Here is a 25,604-nt window from a genome sequence, read left to right as displayed (position 1 = left end):
TTATTACTATAAAAGTGGTATATATGCACTTTAGGAACATTGGAATATACAGAGAAGCAAAATGGGCTAAGATATTCCTGCCACCTAGAGATCACCCTTGTTAATGCATTTTCCTCTAGTTATAGATATTTTTTTGTCAAATGTAAAAATCCTGCGTTATTGCTTGTAGCCTGCTTTTTCAGTCGATTGTTTTCACATGTATATTTTTGTATATTTTCATGACATATAATACCCAGACTGCATTTAAATTCCCCCAAACTAATCAATTAATTGAAAATGTTATTTAAAGCTGATTTCTTCAAGCCATTATCAGTGCAGTACCACATGGTATAGCTGATCATCATGCTTCTTACATTTCTTTTATTCAGAACTGCTCTCCTTTTGTGACACTGACTTGTTGAAGAAATGGGTTCCATTGATCTGTCTTCTGTGCTTGGCTCTGTATATTCTTGTGGAATCACTTTGTATCTCTGTATCTACAGTTTTATCTTAAATCTTAATGGTTTTAAGTTATACATGCTTGACTAGAATAGATCTTAGTTGGTATTTTGTACCTCATGATGCATCACGTAAGAAAATTTACAGGATCAATTTGACTCACAGTTAATTATGGGATTGATGACAGGGTTATGTGATTTGTGATCCTTTAATTGTTCAGTTAGATTGTTCTCCTTGTAAGGATGGGACTTTTTGATTGTCTAGTTCCCCATAAAACACACATTTAATGGAATTTAGCAATTGATTAAATTAATGATTTCATTTAGGATTTGCAAACTTGTTTTCCTCACTCAAAGTATTCCTTCTCCATAATAACTGGTGATGGAAATACCTATAAAGTATAGCTCTCCCTCATCAGTTGGAGCTATTTGTTTGTCTGAAAGATAATCCTATACTGAAAGGGCAATATAAGTAGCTAAATCTTTCCCTTTAGTTATCAATTTTCAAAGTAAGGAATTTTATGAGCTCCTCAAAGAGTGAAGTGAGACAAATGATTTTTTTCCCACTTTTTCTTTTAAAATCACTATGGACTCTTGGATTTTTATTGATCCCATGTCTTCCAGTCCTCTAAAGTCATTTTTCTATTTGATGCTAAAATTATCACAAAATTGACCAATGGAAAATCCTTCAACTTCAACTTGTGTGTTTGGTCCTTTGGATATAATCTTGTTTCTCCACCAAATAAAATAGTACCATTTTATTTTATTTTACTGTTTCCCTTTTTAAACTTTTCATTGGAATATAATATATATATATGTGTATATATATATACACATATATATATATATATACAAATTTTAAGTGTACACCTCATTGAATTAGTCCAGAGTGAAAAAAACATGTATAAAACTACCATACTAGGATAAGAAATAGAAGGCTCCTCATGCCACATCCCAATCACTTTCCTTGCCCTTCTCCCCAAATGTAACCAATATGCTAATGTCTTATAGTGTAGAATAATTTAAACCTTAAAATTTCTGTAATAGGTTAATATAGAGTGTAATTGTATTTGCTCCTCCTGCTTAACATTATGGTTGAGATTCATATACATTGTTGTGTCTTAGTCATTATTTATTTTGATTGATGTATAGTAGTCATATGTATTCATATGCCACTATTCTTTCCTGTCATGCTAGACATTTTTTTGAGTTTGGGGTTATTATATATAATCCCTTAGTGAACATTTATAAAGGTTTTTCTTTATGTGTACACATATTTGTACTGAATACATACCCAGAAATGAAATTCCTGAGTCGTGCAGTAAGTGTGTACTCTAATATAGGAGGTAATGTTAAACCCTTTGCCAAAGTGGTGGTTCTAGTTGCATCCCCAAAGCATTGTAAAATATTTCCAATTGCTCCACAACATCGCTTTAATTCTTTCTCTCTTTCTTTCTCTCTTTCTCTCTTTCTTTCACTTTCTCTCTCTCTCTCGCTCTTTCTTTTTAAATTTTATTTATTGAAGACAAGTGAAGTTCAACAACTTGCCACATATTTATTGGATATTTGTATACCTTCTTTTGTAAGCTGCTTCTTCAAAATTCTAACGATTTTTATATTGGGTTACCTTTTTTACTGTTGGAATTTTTGTGTATTCTGTGTGTAAGCCATTTGCCACTTATATGAATTGCAACTAATCTAATCTTTTGGCTTGCCTTTGAGCTCCTACTGGTGCCTTTTAGAGGATATTACTGCAATACTGAATATTAATGTCTTTCAAATTGGTAATGTTTTTTAAATATCCTATTAACAAAATCTTTGCCTGCCAATGCTCTGAAGATACTCATCCAGAAGTGTTATCTTCTGAAATTGTTGTTTTTCTTTTCTCATTTACATCTACAATAAATGAAAATGATTTGGGAAAATGATAAAAGGTAAGGATTTAGATTTGTTTTTTCTTACAGATTCTCAGTTGCTAAGCACTATTTATTGGAGAGGTCATCCCTTCTATACTGCAGTGCCCCCTTAGTCATAAATCAGATAGGTTGTCCTTTTTCAGCCTTCTATTCTGTTATACTGATCTATTTACCCTTGCAATAGTCCTTCACTTTCCTTGTTACTATAATTTATATAATTGGCCTTGGTATCTGGTACTATTTGTATTTATTGTTCTTTTTAAAAATGTTAGCTATTATTGGCCTTCTGCATTTTCATCTAAATTTTGGGTCAGTGTGTCAATTTTTGAAAATAAATAAGCCTGCTGGAACTATGATTGCTGTTGTAATAAAATACGTTAATTTAGGAAAATGAACACATTTATAAGTTCAAGTTTTAAAACTATGAACACATCTCTCCATTTAAGTTTGATTCCATTTTATTCAATAATGCTGTACAGTTTTGAAGAGATTTTTCATTTATTTGATTAGAATTATTTCAATGGATTTGATGCTTTTGATGCTATTGTAAGTGGAACCATTTTTGTATTTCAATCTTCTGTTTGTTGTATGAAGAAATACATTTTTTTATGTTGGCCTTGTATAAGAAGCCACACTAAACTGTTAATTCTAATACTTTGGTAGAAAATTTTCCTGGACATTACATAGACCCAAACATATAATCTGAAAATGACAATGGCATTTTAACTTTTCTAATCATTACTCCTTTACTCCATTGCCTTTTTAAATTCATTTTATTATCATTAATCTACAATTACATGAAGAACATTATGGTTACTAGACTCCCCCCTTCACCAAGTCCTCACACACAAACCACATTACAGTCACTTCGATCAGTGTAGTAAGATGCTGTAGACTCACTACTTGTCTTCTCTGGGTTGCAGAGCCCTCCCTATGCCCCCCTCCCCACATTATACATGATAATCGTAGGGCCCCCTTTCTTTTTCCCTGTCTTTATCCCTCTGTTCCCACCCCTCCTGCCCAGTCCCTCATCCTTTGGTAACCATTAGTCCATTCTTGGATTCTGTGATTCTGCTGCTGTTTTGTTCCTTCAGTTTTCTTTGTTCTTATACTCCACATATGAGTGAAATCATTTGGTACTTGTCTTTCTCCACCTGGCTTATTTCACTGGGCATAATACCCTCTAGCTCCATCCATGTTGCAAATGGTAGGATTTGTTTTCTTCTTATGGCTGAATAATATTCCATTGTGTATATGTATCACATCTTCTTTATCCATTCATCTATTGATGGACACTTAGGTTGCTTCCATTTCTTGGCTATTGTAAATAGTGCTGTGATAAACATAGGGGTGCATCTGTCTTTTTCAAACTGGGCTGCTGCTTCCTTAGGATAAATTCCTAGAAGTGGAATTCCTGGGTCAAATGGTATTTCTATTTTGAGCTTTTTGAGGAACCTCCATACTGCTTTCCACAATGGTTGAACTAATTTGCATTCCCACCAGCAGTGTAGGAGGGTTCCCCTTTCTCCACAACCTTGCCAACATTTGTTGTTGTTTGTCTTTTGGATGGTGACGATCCTTACTTGTGTGTTGTGATATCTCATTGTGGTTTTAATTTGCATTTCTCTGATGACAAACGATGTGGAGCATGTTTTCATGTGTCTGTTGGCTATCTGAATTTCTTTGGAGAACTGTCTGTTCAGCTCCTCTGCCCATTTTTTAATTGGATTATTTGGTTTTTGTTTGTTGAGGTGCACGAGCTCTTTATATAATTTGGATGTGAACCCTTTATCAGATCTGTCATTTATGAATATATTCTCCCATTCTGTAGAGTACCTTTTTGTTTTGTAGATGGTGTCCTTTTCTGTACAGAAGCTTTTCAGCTTGATATAGTCCCACTTGTTCATTTTTGCTTTTGTTTCCCATGCCCGGGGAGATATTTTCATGAAGAAGTCACTCATGTTTATGTCCAAGAGATTTTTGCCTATGTTTTTTCTAAGAGTTCTATGGTTTCATGACTTACATTCAGGTCTTTGATCCATTCTGAACTTACTTTTGTGTATGGGGTTAGACAATGATCCAGTTTCATTCTCTTACATGTAGCTGCCCCGTTTTGCCAGCATCATCTGTTGAAGAGACTGTCATTTCTCTATTGTAGGTCCATAGCTCCTTTATCATATATTAATTGACCATATATGTTTGAGTTAATATCTGGGGTCTCTGTTCTGTTCCACTGGTCTGTGGCTCTGTTCTTGTGCCAGTACCAAACTGTGTTGATTACTGTGGGTTTGTAGTAGAGCTTGAAGTTGGGGAGCGAGATCACCCCCACTTTATTCTTCCTTCTCAGATTGCTTTGGCTATTTGGGGTCTTTGGTGTTTCCATATGAATTTTTGAACTATTTGTTCTAGTTCGTTGAAGAATGTTGTTGGTAATTTGATAGGGATTGCATCAAATCTGTATATTGCTTTGGGCAGGATGGCCATTTTGACGATATTGATTCTTCCTAGCCAAGAGCATGGGATGAGTTTCCATTTCTTAGTGTCCTCTTTAATTTCTCCTAAGAGTGTCTTGTAGTTTTCAGGGTAAAGGTCTTTCACTTCCTTGGTAAGGTTTATTCCTAAGTATTTTATTCTTTTTGATGCAATTGTGAATGGAATTGTTTTCCTGATTTCTCTTTCTATTGGCTCATTGTTAGTGTATAGGAAAGCCACAGATTTCTGTGTGTTAATTTTGTGTCCTGCAACTTTGCTGTATTCTGATATCAGTTCTAGTAGTTTTGGAGTGGAGTCTTTAGGGTTTTTTATGTACAATATCATGTCATCTGCAAATAGTGACAGTTTAACTTCTTCTTTACCAATTTGGATTCCTTGTATTTCTTTGTTTTGTCTAATTGCTGTGGGTAGGAGCTCCAGTATTATGTTGAATAACAGTGGGGAGAGTGGGCATCCCTGTCTTGTTCCCAATCTCAGAGGAAAGGCTTTCAGTTTTTCACTGTTCAGTATGATGTTGGCTGTGGGTTTATCATATATACCCTTTATTATGTTGAGATACCTGCCCTCATGCCCATTTTGTTGAGAGTTTTTATCATGAATGGATGTTGAATTTTGTCGAATGCTTTTTCAGCATCTATGGAGATGATCATGTGGTTTTTGTCCTTCTTTTTGTTGATGTGGTGGATGATGTTGATGGATTTTCGAATGTTGTACCATCCTTGCATCCCTGGGATGAATCCCACTTGGTCATGGTGTATGATCCTTTTGATGTATTTTTGAATTCGGTTTTCTAATATTTTGTTGAGTATTTTTGCATCTACGTTCATCAGGGATATTGGTCTGTAGTTTTTTTTTTGGTGGGGTCTTTGCCTGGTTTTGGTATTAGGGTGATGTTGGCTTCATAGAATGAGTTTGGGAGTATTCCCTCCTCTTCTATTTTTTGGAAAACTTTAAGGAGAATGGGTATTATGTCTTCCCTTTATGTCTGATAAAATTCCAAGGTAAATTCATCTGGCCTGCGGGTTTTTTTCTTGGGTAGTTTTTTATTACCACTTCAATTTCTTTGCAGGTAATTGGTTTGTTTAGATTTTGTGTTTCTTCCTTGGTCAGTCTTGGAAGGTTGTATTTTTCTAGGAAGTTGTCCATTTCTTCTAGGTTTTCCAGCTTGTTAGCATATAGGTTTTCATAGTAGTCTCTAATAATTTGTGGTATTTCTGGTGGGTCCATTGTGTTTTTTACTTTCTTGTTTCTGATTCTGTTGATGTGTGTTGATTCTATTTTTCTCTTAATAAATTTGACTAGAAGCTTATCTATTTTCTCAAAGAATCAGCTCTTGGTTTCACTGATTTTTTTCTATTGTTTTATTCTACTCAAGTTTGTTATTAGCTTCTCTGATCTTTATTTTGTCCCTCCACTGCTGACTTTTGGCCTCATTTGTTCTTCATTTTCCAATTTTGATAATTGTGATGTTAGACTATTCATTTGGGTTTGTTCTTCCTTCTTTATATATGCCTGGATTGCTATATACTTTTCTCTTAAGACTGGTTTCGCTGTGTCACACAGAAGTTGGGGCTTTGTGTTGTTGTTGTCATTTATTTCCATATATTGCTGGCTCTCTATTTAAATTTGGTCATTGATCCTTGGACTATTTAGGAGCGTGTTGTTAAGCCTCCATGTGTTTGTGAGCCTTTTTTCTTTCTTTGTACAGTTTATTTCTAGTTTTATACCTTTGTTGTCTAAAAAGTTGGTTGGTAGAATTTCAATCTTTTGGAATTTACTGAGGCTCTTTTTGTGGCCTAGTATGTGGTCTATTCTGGAGAATGTTCCATGTGCACTTGAGAAGAATGTGTATCCTGTTGCTTTTGGGTGTAGAGTTCTATAGATGTCTATTAGGTCCATCTGTTCTAGTGTGTTGTTCAGTGCCTCTGTGTCCTTACTTATTTTCTGCCTGGTGGATCTCTCCTTTGGAGTGAATGGTGTGTTGAAATCTTCTAAAATGAATGCATTGCATTCTGTTTCCTTCTTTAGTTCTGTTAGTATTTGTTTCCCATATGCTGTTGCTCCTGTGTTGTGTGCATATATATTTAGAATGGTTATATCCTCTTTGTGGACTGAGCCCTTTTTCATTATGTAATGTCCTTCTTTATCTCTTGTTACTTTCTTTGTTTTGAAGTGTATTTTGTCTGATAGTAGTACTGCAACACCTGGTTTTTTCTCCCTATTGTTTGCCTGAAATATATTTTTCCATCCCTTGACTTTTAGTCTGTGCATGTCTTTGGGTTTGAGGTGAGTCTCTTGTAAGCAGCATATAGATGGGTCTTGTTTTTTTATCCATTCAATGACTCTATGTCTTTCGATTGGTGCATTCAGTCCATTTACATTTAGGGTGATTATCGATAGGCATGTATTACTGCCATTTCAGGCTTTAGATTCGTGGTTACCAAAGGTTCCAGGTTACTTTCCTTACTATGTAAGGGTCTAACTTAACTCCATGAGTATGCTGTTACAAACACAACCTAAAGTTTCTTTTCTTTTTCTCCCCCTTTTTCTTCCTCCTTCAATCTTTATATATTAGGTATCAAATTCTGTACTTTTTGTCTCTTCCTTGATTCACTTTGGGGATAGTTAATTTAATTTTGGATTTGCTTCATAATTAGGTGTTCTACTTTCTTTGCTGTGGTTTTAGTATCTCTGTTGACAGCTATTCAACCTTAGGAACACTTCTGTCTATAGCAGTCCCTCCACAATAGACTGTAGAGATGGTTTGTGGGAGGTAAATTTTCTCAGCTTTTGCTTACTTGGAAATTGTTTAATCCCTCCTTCCAACTTAAATGTTAATCATACTGGATAAAGTAATCTTGGTTCCAGGCCCTTCTGCTTCATGGCATTAAATACATCATGCCACTCCCTTCTGGCCCTGTAAGGTTTCTGCTGAGAAGTCTGATGTTAGCCTGATGGGCTTTCCTTTGTATGTGATCTTATTTCTGTTCTGGCTGCTTTTAATAGTCTGTCCTTATCCTTGATCTTTCCCATTTAATTACTATGTGTCTTGGTGTTGTCTTCCTTGGGTCCCTTGTGTTGGGAGATCTGTGGATCTCCATGGCCTGAGAGACTATCTCCTTCCCCAGATTGGAGAAGTTTTCAGCAACTACCTACTCAAAGACACTTTCTATCCCCTTTTCTCTCTCTTCTTCTGGTATCCCTGTAATGTGAATATTGTTCCACTTGGATTGGTCACAGTTCTCTCAATATTCTTTCATTTTTAAAGATCCTTTTTTCTCTCTATGCCTCAGCTTCTTCGTATTCCTCTTCTCTAGTTTCTATTTCATTTATTGTCTCCTCCACCGTATCCAACCTGCTCTTAATACCCTCCATCGTGCTCTTCAATGATTGGATCTCTGACCTGAATTTATTCCTGAGTCCTTGGATGTCTTCCCATCCCTCCATTAGAATGTTGATGATTTTTATTTTGAACTCCCTTTCAGGAAGAGTCACGAGGTCTATGCTATGTCATTTAAATGTTTCTCGGGAGTTGTATTAATAATTTTACTCTGGACAAGGTTCCTTTGGCGTTTCATGTTTGTGTATGGCACCCTCCAGAAGCTCTATTCTGGAGCTGCTCAGCCACCTGAAGGGGTCGCTGGGGAGTGGTACTGGTTCCTTTGGGGAGGAAAGAGCTGTTACCGGCCTCCTGGCTGCTGTGCATGTCTCCACTGCCTGAGCCAGTGGGCCGGTCACCCAGGTATAATTTTTGTCCCAGAGCAGCTGGATATGGATCCCTGCTTTCAACAAGTGGCCAGAGTCCCAGTCTCCCTAGGAATTCTGCCTGTATTAACTTTCCAACTCGGTAGTCATGCGAGTCTCATGAAAGCACGGTGAAATGTAGGTTTGTGCTCCCAGAGCAGATCTCCGGAGCTAGGTATTCAGCAGTCCCAGGCCTTCCACTCCCTCCCTGCTCCGTTTGTCTTCCTCCCACTGGTGAGCTGGGGTGGGGGAGGGGCTCGGATCCTGCGGAGCCACAGCTCTGGTACGTTACCCCGTTCGCTAAGGTCTGCTCTTTTCTCCAGCTGTGCGCAGTCTGATGCCGTCCTCTTTCCTGTTGCTCTCCCAGGATTAGTTGTGTGAACTATATTCTCTAATCGTATCCAGTTTTAGGAGGAAGCCTCTGTCTCTCGTCTCATGCTGCCATCTTTAATCCCTCTTCCTACTCCCTTGCCTTTTGCAATGGCTATGAATAAAATAGGATGAAATGGAGTGGAAATGGTGAGAGTAAGTAATCTAGCCTCACTTTTTATATTGGAGGGAAAAATTTTAACATTTCACATCAAGAAAGATTTTTGCTTCAAATTTTTTATCATTTTTCTCATATTTTTGAAAATGCTATTTTTCAAATCAAAAACTTGTATAGTTGGCTGACATTTTACATAAGTTCATTTTGATTTCTAGTTTATGCTTTTCTTTATAGATTTTAGAAAATCATCTGATTTGTCTTTTCATTCATTTCGTTAATTAGTTGTACAGATTGATTTTTTAATGTATTTTTGGCAAATTTGGGAAAAAAGGATAGCATTTCAAACGAAGAAAAGTTGTAAGGGAAGTGCAAGAAACCCATACTTTAAGTTTTGCCAAGTGTTTGCATTTTACCCATTTGTTTATGATTATCCACCTTTATGTTTCTGTATGAATAAGGTAAGAGTAATTTGCCGAATTTTTCCCTTTTTCCCTAAAATGATTACCTTGATTTTCTTAAAACAAGAACATTTGCCCATAACCACAGTAGCATTATCAAAGTCAAAGTTTACTTACTGATATTAGAATTTAAAATATCCTTGCATTTCTACAATTAAAAAAATAAATCCTTAGGACTATATTAAATTTTTTATATGTTGCTGGATTTGTTTTGCAAATATTTGCATCAATTTTTGTAATAGGACTGGATTGTGCTCTATTTCATGTACCCTGTCAGATTTTCTATCAAGATACTGTTTCCTTCATAAAATGTGTTGGAAAGGCTTTTCACAGTTTCTAGTCTCTGTGTTAAACAAGAATTGTTATTACTTTCTTAAATCCTTAAAGCAGTTACAGGTGAATTCTGGGATGGAGTACTCCAAAACTGAAAAGAGTAAATAGTTAATTTCATTGATATGCATCAGATTTCTCAGATTTTCTGTTTTCCATTTGACTGTTTTAGAGATAGTATTTTTCTTTGAACTTATCTATTATAAATTTTCAAATTATTACCATAAAGTTGTTTTAAGACCATTTTAATACGTTTAAAAAATCACGTTTATTGATGCATAATCTACATTTTAAAAAAATTTACGCCTTTAGTTAGATGTTTATTGACAAATGCACAAAATCGTGTAACTACCTTTGAAATCAAGATACAGTATATTTTCAACATCCTAATCATTTCGTTTATGTTCCTTTGTACTAAATCTCTAATACCTACATATAGGCTCTAGCAACCACCTATCTGATTTGTCTATAGTTTTTCCTTTTCCAAAATATTGTTATCATTGGTATGAAAGTTTGTCCCTTTTTGTGTCTCTTGTGAGATTAATCCATGTTCTTGCATGCATTTGAAGTTTGTCCTTAAATTGCTAATATTAGTCTATCTTGTGTATGTATCACGATTTGTTTCTCACTAGCTTATTGACATACATTTGGGTTGTTTCCTGTTTTAGGGTATTATGAATAATTATGCTATAAACATTTCCTGTTGGTATTTACATGGTCTTCTCCTCACACCCTTTTGGGGACAGTATCATTTTGCATCTCCATTAACAGAGTGGGAGGGTTCTCTTGCTCCATATTAGCACTTGGTATTTTCAGTTTCATTTAATTTTTAAATTCTAGTCAATTTAGTATATGTACAGTGACATCTCATTGTGATTTTAATTTGCATTTCTCTAATGCAATAATGATGCCGATCATCATTTCATGCCTTTATTAGCCATTTGCATATTTTCTTTGGTGAAATACTCAAATCTTTTCCCATTTTTTCATTTTTAAAGTAATAATTGAAATTTATGTTCTCCAAAGTTTTGCATCTTTAGTTTGTAGAACACTTTAAGGGTTAATTCAAACATTCTGTTAAAATCTGTAGTGTCATATAACCTATTATTACCAATAACTGGTGGAGAGTTGTGATTATTGATTAAGAAGTTGAAGAGCAAGGAACAAACAGTTTTTAGCTATTGGAGAATTTATATTCCCCCTGCACTAGGTTTACAAACCCAAGTTGATCCACAGCTGCACATTTTTGGTCATGTTCAAAGAACGTCATCATCATTAGGAGGTAATTCCAAATTTAATGAAAAGTATGTTTATTTCCAGTCTACTTCTATCTCATTACATTTGTCCCAACTTCCGTATGCTTATTCCAGGCAATTATATTGTATTTCTCTAATTCATTTTCAGGGCAGGATTGTTAGATCTTTTTTCCCTGGACTTATGAACTGATGGTGCTGTGAGAATTGTGCCTTGAAAGGCAAAACACAAAGCTAACCAAAAGTCAAACATTTGATAAGTAATGAACACTATCATTGCAAATGTTAAATACCATGTTCAGTATATTTCTATAGTTTGCTTGAAAATCTAATGAAATCATATGTATGACTCTTGGAAGATAGAAAGTTAGAGACTGACTTTTTAAATATATCTTAGATGTAAGATTTAGTCAGGTTATAGTTGGGTGGCTGTATCCAATTGCTTTTTAACTCTGCAGTAAGATTTTATCTTTATCAGGAGGAAAGATTTTTTTTATAAATGGCAGTTAAAAACAGGTAAGAGTGACAAGGCCTCTTATCCTGCAACCGTTACTTACAACTCCATTGTAAGTCACAGCAGTGCTAATCATCTAGAAAAGACTAAGGGAGGGCCTTCTCATGGCCTAAAAGTGCATTCTATAATATGTAATATTCATTTTTCTTCTGAGGCATACCAATCTGAATTAAAATGCTACTATTTTGATAATAAATACAATATTTAAATCAGCAAATTAAAAGTCACCAATATGTGTTAAAATTTCCCTCTAATGCTACTTCACTATGCAGAACATGGCAATTAGTTTGAGAAATCAGTAATTCCAAAGTAACAGGGCAGTTACAATATTTTATCAGGTAAATTACCAGTCACCACCAACATTCATCAAGGACTCATTTGTATTTTATTACAGGTTGACATTTACTTTTTTGTCCAATTTTAAAATTTACAACTGTTGCACAATTGCCCCAGGGCACAACTGTAGAAAATTAGTATACTAATTGCACTAATTATCATAAATGAAAGGTTATAAAAAAGCAGCAAGTAATAGCATAGAATTTTTTAACAGCAATTTAGGGCGACTCTAATAATATCTTAGATACATATGCTATGTTGAATTTGTCAAGACTCTCTTATCTCCACAGTTTTTAACCTTAACAACTCTGCCATAGGGGTGCTATTACTATTACCATTTCAGAAATGAAGAAGCAGAAGCCTAATACAGCTATTTAGTTGACTTAAGATCATGCATCTAGAAAGATTTGAAGTCAAGTCAAGAATGAAGCCTCCTGAACTTCAAACACTCTATTTCCCTTGTATTTCTCTGTCTCTTAGTGACCCAGATAGAATGTAATTTGCTTTCTGTGTCCCAGTCTATCAACACTCTCAGTGAACTAAAGATCCAAAATATATCCTGATCTAACGTACTTCTGTACACCCTCACTATGACCAACATAGTCTGAGTAAACATCATCCCTTGTCTGCAATATTTATTGTGATAACTCCCTTCTTGCCCCTACAAAATTCTTGGGCAGTGTGGAATAATAAAAAGTTGGGTCTTTGCAGCTTGGATGGAACTCCATAGCAGTATCCCATTTTTAATGACTCTCTGAAGGGGTTGCCATACCAGTGTGTATGTACTTCATGTGAAGGAGACATAAACTATTTTGTTTAAGCTAATCTTCTTTTGCATCTTTGTTACATGGATCTGACCCATGGTGGTCCTAATGACTAGAGCTGTGTGCAGACTTACATTTTGTTATTCTCTCTCTCTTTCTCTTTACATATATGTCGATATTCATATTTATATACATTCATATCCATATATATTCATATATTTACCTACATATATATTTCCACAATAAAGTGGTATAGACCCATAAATACCAAACAAATACAATCAGATATGTGATTATATAAAAAGAGCATGTTATATTTCTTAAAGAAGAGTACTAGAATGTTTTCTCCTCAAAATAATGTGATAAATCCTCTTTCAAGTTATCTATGAGGTCTATGCACAGGTATAATAATGCATGGGAAAAATAGTCATGACTCCCTGTATGCTGCTGTTCTCCCATTGTAGTCTAGGGGTCCCCAGCTTTATTCTTTTGACAGATGGTGATGTAGGATTTGAATTACGAGTAGTCTAGCAATGGCTGAAAGATAGTAGTGTTTGTCATTGGTTGTGTTAAAGTGTCACTGTAGAAATGATAACATAAAAGAGGAAATTTACTTCTTTGGTGGTTACCTCTAAGCTAGTTATATACTTTAGCCAACTTATCATTCTGTTTTTAAAAATTATACTAGAGAAACTGTATATATTTGTGTGAATTATATATAAAAATGACAGCACTGTGACTAAGTAGGCCACCATAGCCCATGTCTGTTTCCAAACCATGTCTTGAGTGGGTCAAGTGAAACAAATGGAGTGCATGAACATGCCGGAATAGCAGGTTAGTAGTTTCTCTGTTTTTATGGAAAGTTATAAATTTGGGCAATGAAAGACACTTGACTTTACTGGCAGATACTTGGGTTCCCCAGCCGAGAAAAAGCCAGTGTTATTCTGGTGTTGGGTTATTTTCCCATTGTCCCTGTGACATCGTTCTTCCATCCTTTTTCAAGGATTCTGTGGCCTTAGAAATCTGATGATATGGAACAACTCATGGCACTCCCTTGTCTTCTGGCTTCTGGTTGGGTGTACCGCTGGCAATAAAAGAAGGTGGAAAAGATTTCTCCTTCAGGGTGATCACAGAATGGGTATTCCTCTAAAGGAAGTCTCTGCTCTTAAAGATGGTGATCTCCACGTAGCCTTTTTGTCTCAGGTTTTCACAATTATTGTTATTCTCTGCTCCTCTAGGAATGAGATGTACCAGCTGCAGGCTACGTATGGTCTTCTCTCTTGTTTATTTACACACTGCCTACACCTTTTATTTATTTAAAAAATTTTTAACTGAAATATAGTTTGTATATAATATGCTGGTTTTAGGTGGAGAATATATGTACATTACTAAGTGCTAATCATGATAAATGTAGTTCCCATCTGTCAACATTCATAGACATTACATTATTGACTATATTTCCTATGCTGTATTTTCATCCTCATGACTAATTTTATGAATCAATAAATTATAAATTGTCACCATGACATCCTCCTTTCTTTCTTCTTCAAGTGTTCTGTGGCCTTAGGAATCTGTTGATATGGAGCAATTCAAAAGTACTCTTTGTTCCCTTCACCTATTTTACTGATCCCATACCCCTTTCCCCTATTTGTTCTTTGGGAGTCTATTTCTGTTTTGTTTGTTCATTTGTTTTATCTTTAGATTCCACAAATAAATGAAATCATGGTATTCACCTTTGTCTGACTTATTTCACTTAGCAATACCCTCTGGTTCCATCCATATTGTCATAAATGGCAAGATTACATTCTTTTATATGGCTGAGCAATATTCCCTTGTACATATGTACCATGTCTTCTTTATTCATTCATCTGTTGACAGACACATAGGTTGCTTCTATATCTTGATATTGTAAATAATGCTGTGATAAACATATGAATGCATCTATAATTTCAATGTAGTGATTTTGTTTCCATTGGGTAAATTTCAGAACTGAAATTTCTGGTATTTATAGTTTTAGTTTTTTGAGAAATCTCCATACTGCTTTCCATGGTGGCTGCACTGATTTACATTCCCACCGACAGTGCAGAGGAATTCCTTTTTCTCCACATCTTCACCAACAATTGATTTGTTGATTTTAGTCATTCTGACTGATGTGAGAGGGTATCTCGCTGTGGTTCTGATTCATATTTCCCTGATGATTAGTGATGTTGAATATCTTTTCATGTGTCCATAGGCCATGTGTTTGTCTTCTTTGGAAAAACATTTATTCAGATCCTCTGCCCATTTTTAAATTGGATTATTTGCTTTTTTGGTGTTGAGTTGTATGAGTTTTTTAATACTTTGGATATTAGCCTTATTGGATACTTCATTTGCAGTTTTCTCTAATTCAGTAGGATGACTTTTCATTTTGTTGATGGTTTCCTTTGTTGTGCAAAAGCCTTTTAGTTTGGTCTAGTCCTGCTTGTTAATTTTTGCTTTTGTTTCCCTTGCCTGGGAGACATAACCAGGAAAAATTACTAAAGTTGATGTTTAAGAGTTTACTGCATATGTTTTCTTACAGGGGTTTTATTGTTTCAGGTCTTATATTTAGGTCTTCAATCCATTTTGAGTTTATTTTAGTGTATGGTATACGACAAATGATCCAGTTTCATTCTTTTGTATGCAGCTGTACAGTATTCCAACACCATTTATCGAAGAAACTGTCTTATCTCCATTGTATATTCTTGCCTCCTTTGTCATAGATTAATTGACCATATAAGCTTGGATTTGTTTCTTGGCTGTCTGTTCTGTTCCATTGATCTATGTGTCTACTTTTTTGCCAGTACCATACAGTTTTGAATAGTGTAGTTTTGTAGTTTCATCTGAAATTAAGGGAGATTGTCATACCTCCTGCTTTGTTCTTCTTTCTCAAGATTGTGTTGGCTAGTCAGGATCTTTTGTGGTTCCATACAAATTATAGCATTATTTGTTCCAGTTTTATGAAAATTGAAACTATTATTTTGATAAGGATTGCATCAAATCTGTAGATTGCTTTGGGTAGTATGGCCATTTTAACAATATTAATTATTCCTATCCATGAGCATGGAATGTCTTTCCATTTATTTCTGTCATCTTCAGTTTCTTTCATTGGTGTCTTATAGTTTTCAGAGTATATGTCTTCACTCCCTTGGTTAGATTTATTCCTAGGTATTTTATTCTTTTTGAGATGCAATTATAGATGGGATTGTTTTCTTAATTTCTTTTTCTGCTGTTTCATTATCTGTCTGTAGAAACACAATGTATTTCTGAATATTGAATAGTGATCTTCTGTCCTACAACTTTATTGAGTTTGTTTATTCTAAGTTTTTGCTGGAGTCTATTTTCTATGTACAGTGTCATGTTATCTGCAAATAGTGACAGTTTTACTTCTTCCTTACCAATTTGGATACCTTTTTTCTTTTTCTTGTTTATTCACTGCCAACACTATGTTGAATAAAAGTGGTGAGAGTGGGCATCCTTGTCTTATTCCTGATGTTACATGAAGAGCTGAAAGCTTTTCAGGTGACAGTTGAGTATGATATTAACTGTGGGTTTGTCATATATGGCCTTCATTATGTTGATATATGTTCCCTGTATACCCACTTTACTGGGATTTTTTATCATGAATAGGTGTTGAATTTTTCAGCATCTGTTGAGATCCTCTATCAGTGATCATATGGTTTTTGTCCATCTTTTGTTATTGTAGTGTATCACATTGATTAATTTATGAATATTGAACCAACCTTGCATCCCTGGAATAAATTCCACTTGATCATGGTGAATTATCCTTTTATTGTATGGTTAAGTTAGGCTTGCTGATATTTTGTTGAAGAGGTATCAGGGTAGTGCTGGCCTCATAAAAAGGAATTTAGAAGATTTCCTTAGCTTTCAGTTTTTTTGGAATAGTTTGAGAAAAGGTATTAACTCTTTAAATATTTGATAGAATTCTTATGTGAAGCAATCTGTCCTTGAATTTTGTTTTTTGGGAGTTTTTGGTTATTGATTGAATTTCATTACTAGTGTTTGGTCTGTTCATATTTTCTATTTTTTTCTCATTCAGCCTTCATATCTTGTTTCTAGGAATTTATCCATTTCTTCCATGTTGTTCATATTTTTGTAATTTTTCAAAATCTCATATTCTTTTGTATTTCTATGGCATTGGTTGTAACTTTTCTTTCTTTTCTGATTTTGAATTATTGCTCTTTTTTCTTGATGTGTTTAGTTAAAGGTTTATTGATTTTGTTTATCTTTTCAGAGAACCAGCTCTTAGTTTCATTAACCTTTTCTGGTTTTTAGTCACTGTATCATTTATTTCTGCTCTGATCTTTATAATTTCCTTTCTTCTACTAATTTTGGGCTTTGTTGGTTCTTTTTCTAGCTTTAGGTTTTAGGGTTAGGGCTTTTATTTGAGATTTTTCTTGTTTCTTTAAGTTGGCCTATATTGATATAAACTTCCCTTTTAACACTGATTTTGCTATGTCTCCTGAATTTTGAACAGTTGTGTTTCTATTTTTGTTGTTCTCCAAGTATTTTCTGATTTCCTTTTTGATTTCTTCACTGATCCATTGGTTGTTCAGTAGCATATTGTTTTACCTCCATGTGTTTGTGTTTTTTCCAGTTGTTTTTTTCTTGCAGCTGATTGCCAGTTTCATACTATTGTGGTTGGAAATGATGCTTGTAATGATTTCAGTCTTCTTAAATTTATTGAGACTTATTTTGTGGTCTAACATGTGATCTATTCTGGAGAATATTCTGTGTGTGCCCTTGAGAAGGATGTGTACTCTGCTACTTGTGGATGAAAAGTTCTGAATATATCTATTAAGCCTTTTTGCTGTAATATGTCATTCAAAGCTACTGTTTATTGATTTTCTGTCTGGATGATTTTCTATTATTGTATTTTATCAATTTCTCCCTTATGTCTATTAATATGTGATTTATATATTTACCTGTTTCTCTGTTAGGTATGTAAATCCTGTGTATATAGCAGTCTATGTAAAATTGATGTTCACTTAAATTTGAAAGCTTTCTAACAGCACTACATTATTTACTCCCCTCCTCCATGTTTTATGTATATGATGTCTTTTAACCTTTTCATTTAGTGTTTCCCTTAAGTAATTTTTAGAAGCCATTACTTTTGCTACTTTTGTCTTTGAACTTTCATACTAGCTTTTAAGTGATTGACCTTTGCTATATGTTTGCTTTTATTAGCAAAATTTGTTCTTTTCATAACTTTCTTGCTCTTGTTATGGCTTTTTATTTTACTCTTAATGAGGTCACTTTAACATTTCTTACAAGGCCAGTTTGGTGGTGGAGAACTCCTTTATCATGTTTATTTGAGAAGCTCTTTATCTCTTCTTCAATTCTGAACTGTAATGTGCTGGGTAGAGTATTCTTGCTTGTAGGTTTTTGTTTTTTTTTTTCCTTTCAGTACTTTGAATACATCATGTCTTCTTTTCTGTAGTGTTTCTGCTGAAAAATCAGTGGTAGCCTTATGGGGCTTCCTTTTACATAACTCATTGCTTTTCTTTTGCTGCTTTTAAGATTCTCACTTTATCATTAATTTTTTACATAGTACTTACTATTTGTCTTTTAGTGGCCTTTCTTGGATTTGTCTTGTTTGAGGCTCTCTTTGCTTCCTGGCCTGAATATCTGTTTCTTTTCCCATGTTAGGCAAGTTTTCAGCTATTACTTCTTCAAATTAAGTATCCACCTCTTTCTCTCTTGTCTCCTTCTGTGACTCATTTAATGTGAAAATTAGGATGTTTGATGTTGTCTCAGATTTCCTTTAACCTATCCTCATTTCTTTTTAATTTCTTTTCTTTCTGCTGTTCAGCTTGGGCCTTTTCCAATACTCTGTCTTCCAAATGGCTGATCCATTCTTCTGCATCCTCTAATCTGCTATTGATTCCCTTGAGAGTATTTTTCATTTCATTTCTTGTATTCTTCATGGTCCTGGGTCTCTCATGTGTGCACCTTCTGGTGCTGTTCTGATGGTGTGGCCAGTGGCAGAGGGCTGCATTATAGTGTTCACCTGGGTGGTCACTGACTGTAGACTCATTAGCAAGGTGGCTTATTGCACAGGGGTGTGAACTATGGGTCTTCTGGCTTGGCACTGGTTGGGGCTGCACTGGCAGGGTAGTTGTTTTTCGAAAGCTTTTAAATAGCTTGTTAATTATACTCTATTCAAATTACCACATTTGTATATATCATTTATGTTCCAGTGCCCTGATTGGTACACTTTGTCAATTCAGGTTTGATTGAATATTCAAATGAGAATTTCTTCTTTCTTTCTTCTTATGACCTTTTTCACTTATTCTTGTACTTAGTTTACATATTAGAGCTGATCTAATAGTTAGGACAGAAGAGGTTCAGGACTGAAAGTAAACATCCAATTGCAAAAGCACATCATGACGAGTTCTGTAAACATATTCATATGACTTTCCTATTCATACATATATATCTTACACAGTGATTTCTATATATTTCTGCTTCTTTTTTGGATTCCCAGAGAGACCACTAATTTTCCTGCTCTCTTCTTCAGAGGCCTTGTTTTTATTCTTGCTTAAAGTAGAAATCTCCCAGTTATCTTTTTGGATTAACATGAGATTTTTTTTTTATTTACCACTCTTCAGTTTTATTTTATTGAGATGTTACATTTATAGAGTGAAATAAAGACTTCTGAAATTTATATACCTATGTAACCTAAACCTTAATCAGGTCACAAAACAGTTCTATCATCTTATTAAATTCCCTTATGCTTCTTTCTAGTCAATACTTCCCCAGTTTAAGGCAAGCAGGTTTTAGAAATACCCTAGGTAGGTTCTGCCAGTTCTTGAAGTTCATATGAATCAAACCATTGCATATGTCATCTTTTGTGTCTGACTTTTTTCACTCCACATATTGTTTTTGAAATACACTGTATTCCTGTGTGCATCAGTAGGTTGTTCTTTTTAAAAATCACTGAATAGTATTCCATTGTTTGAATATACTACAGTTTGCTTATTTATCTGTTGATGCACATTTGATTGTTTTCAATTATGCTTCTGCTCTTGCCCTTCACATTTTTGTAATAGTGAAAGTTTATGGAAATTAACTGATAAATTGTTTTCTCCCTCCTATTAGTCTTCTCTCACTATCTATCTCTAAACTTGATCTCCAGGTTAATGTCTACCTATGACTCAGATTTTGGCTTTTAAAAAAGAGAACTATTTTGACCCCAAACAACAACAAATTAGTTGAATATTGATAAACTTGTTAACAGAACAACTATAAATTGGCATAATTAATAAATAGACTTTATTACAGGTAAAAGCCAAGAAGAATAATCTCTGGCTTTGGGGAAATAAGAAGGTGAATTGATCTCTAATAAGATAATGATATCACAATGAAACCTTTGCTTTCATGGCTTAAAGCCATTGCATAAAGCTTTATAAGTTGTATCTTCTATGAGATTGCCCACCAGATAGTGAAAAGTGGAGCACAATCACCCTAGTGCTCTTTTCTCAAGCCCTCAGCCCTGGAGTAGAACTGCATCTCCCAATCTGCAGCAAATAAGAAACCTTGTTTTCTAATTTTGTACAGAATACTTACAATACAGAAGTCATTAGCTTGAGGAGTGCATCTACCTAGAGACTGTCTTTCTTCAAGTCTATCGAAAAGGCTATCTGGGAGATGAATGCAATTTCAAAGGTTCTACCCTTTCAAAAGCAAATGCATGTAAATGAACATATTGTTTTCATAAAGAATCTTAAAAGCATATTTACATATAGCATTGTGACTGTTACTTTTTATTCATTCCTGAAACTTGAATGGAAAACAGTCATTTTGAAGCTTTGTGCAGTTTTCTGTTTTAAAGAGGTTATGACATGAATTGACTTTTGAGGCTTTGTTTTTTAATGAAAATCTTGCAAAAATATTATCCTTTAATTAAGCAAATACAAAATGAGTATCTACTAACTTTTCCTGATAAAGCATGAGTTAACTTAAAAATAATCCTTTTATTTTTAAACAGATTTTTGCTGGTGTTCCCAAGTGTCCAAAGTTTTAATGTAGATTATTTAAAAATGTTGACAAATTCTCCCTAGTTTTAGGAGGGAACAAATTTTCCTTGTAAAAGTCAGTGATAAAAGTGAGACACTGAGCTTGATGGGACCAGTAAATAGTAATTTTAAGACCAAGAAACCAAGTATAAGGTTAGCACATGTGATGGGAATCTGTCTATAGAAATATTCTGCTCTGTGGTCAGCTAAGTATTTCTTTTTAATGTAAGGCTTTCCCTGAAAATTATCACTTAATCTTGAAGGGAATCTTTGTGTTTTATTTAGTCTAACAAGTTATTTTGTTAGATTGGCAACAAGTGCCATGGAAATTGCACAGAAAGATTTGCAAGCCTGATTTCCACCCAACAGCAGTGGAAAAATAGAAAAAAGGAGACTAGACAATTGTAGCTCAACCTGTACCAGTAAGCTAGTGTCCTAGATATGACTGAGTACCCGGGTTTAGAGAAGATGCTCATATCGTGCAGTAATTGCTTGTTGCTGGGATTATTCCATGGATACTCACCAGCAGGTTCACCCAAGGTAATGGAAATGGATATCTTCTTAGAGCTTTGGAAATATCAACCATGCATCATTTTTTAAGAGGGGACAATAAATTATTGGAAAGATGAAACATCGGCTGTGGCTATGAGGTGTTTTCTTTTCCCCTCTGAATTTTGTGCTTATTGCCCTTGGATAAGGGTATTTAAGAAAGAGTGTATCTTTGTAAATAAGTAATTCATCTCCTGCATGAGGGACCAGCAGGTGACACTGCGTACTCCTAAGAATGAGTCTGGACCCAGATCTGTGTGCCTGTGGGCTGGTCAAATCTAGTAGCACTTCTCTGTGTGTGCTGTACTTACATTCCTTCTTTTACTCTTGACTTTTATAAATCTTGTTTATGTATTGCAGCATTGTCTCAGTTTTCCTTGTTGAGAATTAAGGAAACTGTTTGTCCCCATATTGTGAAACAATGTAATCCCCGATGTCCGAGCATGTATGTAAATGCTTCAGGAACTGTGGAGGTGGTCAGCAGTGAAGCCAGCCAAATGGACAGCTAGCTGCAGGGGGCATCATAACAAATTTGGAACATTATAAATCTACTAAGATTACTCTGGGGAATATAGAAAGTATATATATATATATATATATATATATATATATATATATATATATATATATATATATATATATATATAAAAGCTTTACTCTCTATCGAGTAGTGGATTGGGATTTTAAGTTTTCATAATTTTGAGGATTAACAAATAATATGATATTGTTTCATGTTTATAAGTTGGTAAAACCTTGTCATGTGTAACTATTTTCATTCAATTCTGTGATTTTGTAGGAGATAGCCATAAAGGTTTAGTTTCCTCATTCATGGATTACTATATATTGAAAGTAGAAATGTGTACTGGCGAGCAGGCTCCATTACAATAAAGGAGACCACTTCTGCTACAGCTTCCTAGTCTTTACTATGTTTTTATTAAGGCATCATTGATATACAATCTTCTGAAGGTTTCACATGAGCAACATTGTGGTTAAAACATTCACCCATATTATCAAGTTCCCTCCCACACTCCCCATTTCAGTCACTGTCCATCTGCATAATAAAATACTACAGAGTCACTATTTGTCTTCTTTATGCCATACTGCCTTTCCCAAACACAACTACATAATGTGTGTTAATCATAATGCCCCTTAATTCCCTTCTCTCCTCCTCCCCATCCACCTTTCCTTTGGTAACTACTAGTCCCTTCTTGGAGTCTGAATCTACTACTGTTTTGTTCCTTCAGGTTTGCTTTGCTCTTATACTCAACAAATGAAATCATTTGGTATTTGTCTTTCTCCACCTGGCTTATTTTCACTGAGCATAATACCCTCTATCTCCATCCATGTTGTTGCAAATGGTAGGATTTGTTTTTTTCTTATGGCTGAATAATACTCCACTGTGTATATGTACCACTTATTCTTTATCCATTCATCTATTGATGGACACTTAGGTTCTTAGCTATTGTAAATAGTGTTTGATAAACAAAGGGGTGCATACATCTTTTTGAATCAGGGATATTTTTTTTCTTATAGTAAATTCCTAGAAGTAGAATTCCTGGGTCAAATGGTATTTCTATTTTTAGTTTTTTGAGGAACCTTCATATTGCTTTCCACAATTGCTAACCTAATTTACATTCCCACCAGCAGGGTAGGAGGGTTCCCCTTTCTCCACATCCTTTTCAGTATTTATTGTTCCTTGTCTTTTGGAAGTCGTACATCCTAACTGCTGTGAGGTGATATCTCATTGTGGTTTTAATTTGAATTTCCCTGATTATTAGTGATTTGGAGCTTCTTTTTAGGTGCCTGTTGGCCATCCAAATTTCTTCTTTGGAGAAGTGTCCAGATCCTCTGCCCACTTTTTAATTGAATTATTTGCTTTTTTGGGTGTTGAGGCATGTGAGCTCTTAATATATTTAGGTTGTTAACCCCTCATTGGAAAAGTCATTTATGAATATATTCTCCCATACTGAAGGATGCCTTTTTGTCCTACTGATAGTGTCATTTGCTATACAGAAGCTTTTAAGTTTGGTTTAGTCCCATTTGTTCATTTTTGCTTTTGTTTCCCTTGCCCAAAGAGATATGTTCCAGAAAAAGTTGCTGATGTATGTGTTCAAGATATTTTTGCCTATGTTTTCTTCTAAGAGTTTTATGGTATCATGAGTTATATTCAGGTCTTTGACCCATTTGTGTATGGAGTTGAAAAGTAATCCAGTTTCATTTCCTTACATGTAGCTGTCCAGTTTTGCCAATACCAGTTGTTGAAGAGGCTGTCATTTCTCCATAGTATATCCATGGCCCCTTTATCACATATTAATTGGCTATATATGTGTGGGTTTATATCTGGACTCTCTATTTTGTTCCACTGGTCAATGGATCCATTCTTGTGCCAGTACCAAGGTGTTTTGATTACTGTGGCTCTGTAGTATAACTTGATGTCAGGGAGTGTAATTTCCTCAGCTTAGTTCTTCCTTCTCAGGATTGTTTTGGCTGTTCACTGTCTTTTGTGGTTCCATATGAATTTTAGAATTGTTTGTTCTAATTCATTGAAGAATGCTGTTGGTATTTTGATAGGGATTGCATTGAATCTGTAGATTGCTTTAGGCAGGATGGCAGTTTTGACAATATTAATTCTTCCAATCCATGAACACAGGGTATGTTTCCATTTATTGGTGTCTTTTTAAATTCCTCTCATGAATGTCTTGTAGTTTTCAGGGTGTAGGTCTTTCAACTCCTTGGTTAGGTTTTTTCTTAGGTATTTTATTCTTTTTGAATCAATTGTGAATGAAATTGTTTTCCTGATTTCTCTTTCTGCTAGCTCGTAGTGTATAGGAATACAACAGATTTCTGTGTATTGACTTTGTATCCTGCAACTTTGCTGAATTGAGTTATTAGTTGCAGTAGTTTTTGGGTGGATTCTTTAGGGTTCTATATGTACAATATATCATGTCATCAGCAAAGAGTGACAGTTTAACTTCTTCCTTGCCAATCTAGATGCCTTTTATTTCTTTGTGTTGTCTGATTGCCATGGCTAGGATCTCCAGAACTATGTTGAATAAAAGCGGTAAGGAGGGCATCCTTGTCTTGTTCCCAGTCTTAAAGGCAAAGCTTTCAGCTTCTTGCTGTTAAATATGGTATTGACTGTGAATTTGTCATATAAGCCCTGTATTAAGTTGAGATACTTTCCCTCTCTAACCATTTTGTTGAGAGTTTTACCATGAAGGGATGTTGAATTTTGTGGAATGCATTTCCAGCATCTGTTGAGATGATCATGTGATTTTTGTCCTTTTTTTTTTAGGCTTCAATATTTTTCCGATTTTTTAAAATTTTGGTATCATTAATGTACAATTACATGAGCAACATTATGATTACTGTAATACCCCCATTATCAAGTCCCCACTACATACCCAATTACAGTCACTGTCCATTAGTGTAGTAAGATGCTATAGAATCACTACTTGTCTTCTCTGTTTTATACTGCCTTCCCTGTGCCCCACCTACATTATGTGTCCTAATCATAATGCCCATTTTCCCTCCTTATCCCTCACTTACTACCCATCCTCCCCAGTCCCTTTCCCTTTGGTAACTGTTAGTCCATTCTTGGATTATGTGAATCTGCTTCTGTTTTGTTTGTTCAGTTTTTTCTTTGTTCTTATACTCCACATATGAGTGAAATCATTTGGTACTTGTCTTTCTCTTCCTGGCTTATTTCACTGAGCATAATACCGTCTAGCTCCTTCCATGTTGTTGCAAATGGTAGGATTTGTTTTCTTCTTATGGCTGAATAATATTACATTGTGTATGTGCATGACATTTTCTTTATCCAGTCATATACTGATGGACACTTAGGTCACTTCCATTTCTTGGCTATTGTAAATAGTGCTGCGATAAACATAGGGGTGCATATGTCTTTTTGAAACTGGGCTGCTGCATTCTTAGGGTAAATTCCTAGGAGTGGAATTTCTGGGTTAAATGGTATTTCTATTTTGAGCTTTTTGAGGAACCTCCATATTGCTTTCCACAATGGTTGAACTAATTTACATTCCCACCAGCAGTGTAGGAGGGTTCCCCTTTCTCCACATCCTCACCAACATGTGTTGTTGTTTGTCTTTTAGATGGTGGCCATCCTAACTGGTGTGAAGTGATATCTCATTGTGGTTTTAATTTGCATTTCTCTGATGACCAGCAATGTGGAGCATCTTTTCATGTGTCTGTTGGCCATCTGAATTTCTTCTTTAGAGAAGTGTCTGTTCAGATCCTTTGCCCATT

This window comes from Manis javanica, chromosome 8 (assembly GCF_040802235.1).
Source record: "Manis javanica isolate MJ-LG chromosome 8, MJ_LKY, whole genome shotgun sequence".
NCBI classification, from domain to species: Eukaryota; Metazoa; Chordata; class Mammalia; order Pholidota; family Manidae; genus Manis; species Manis javanica.
The sequence above is the reverse complement of the archived record's forward strand: the minus strand, read 5'-3'. Positions refer to the sequence as shown.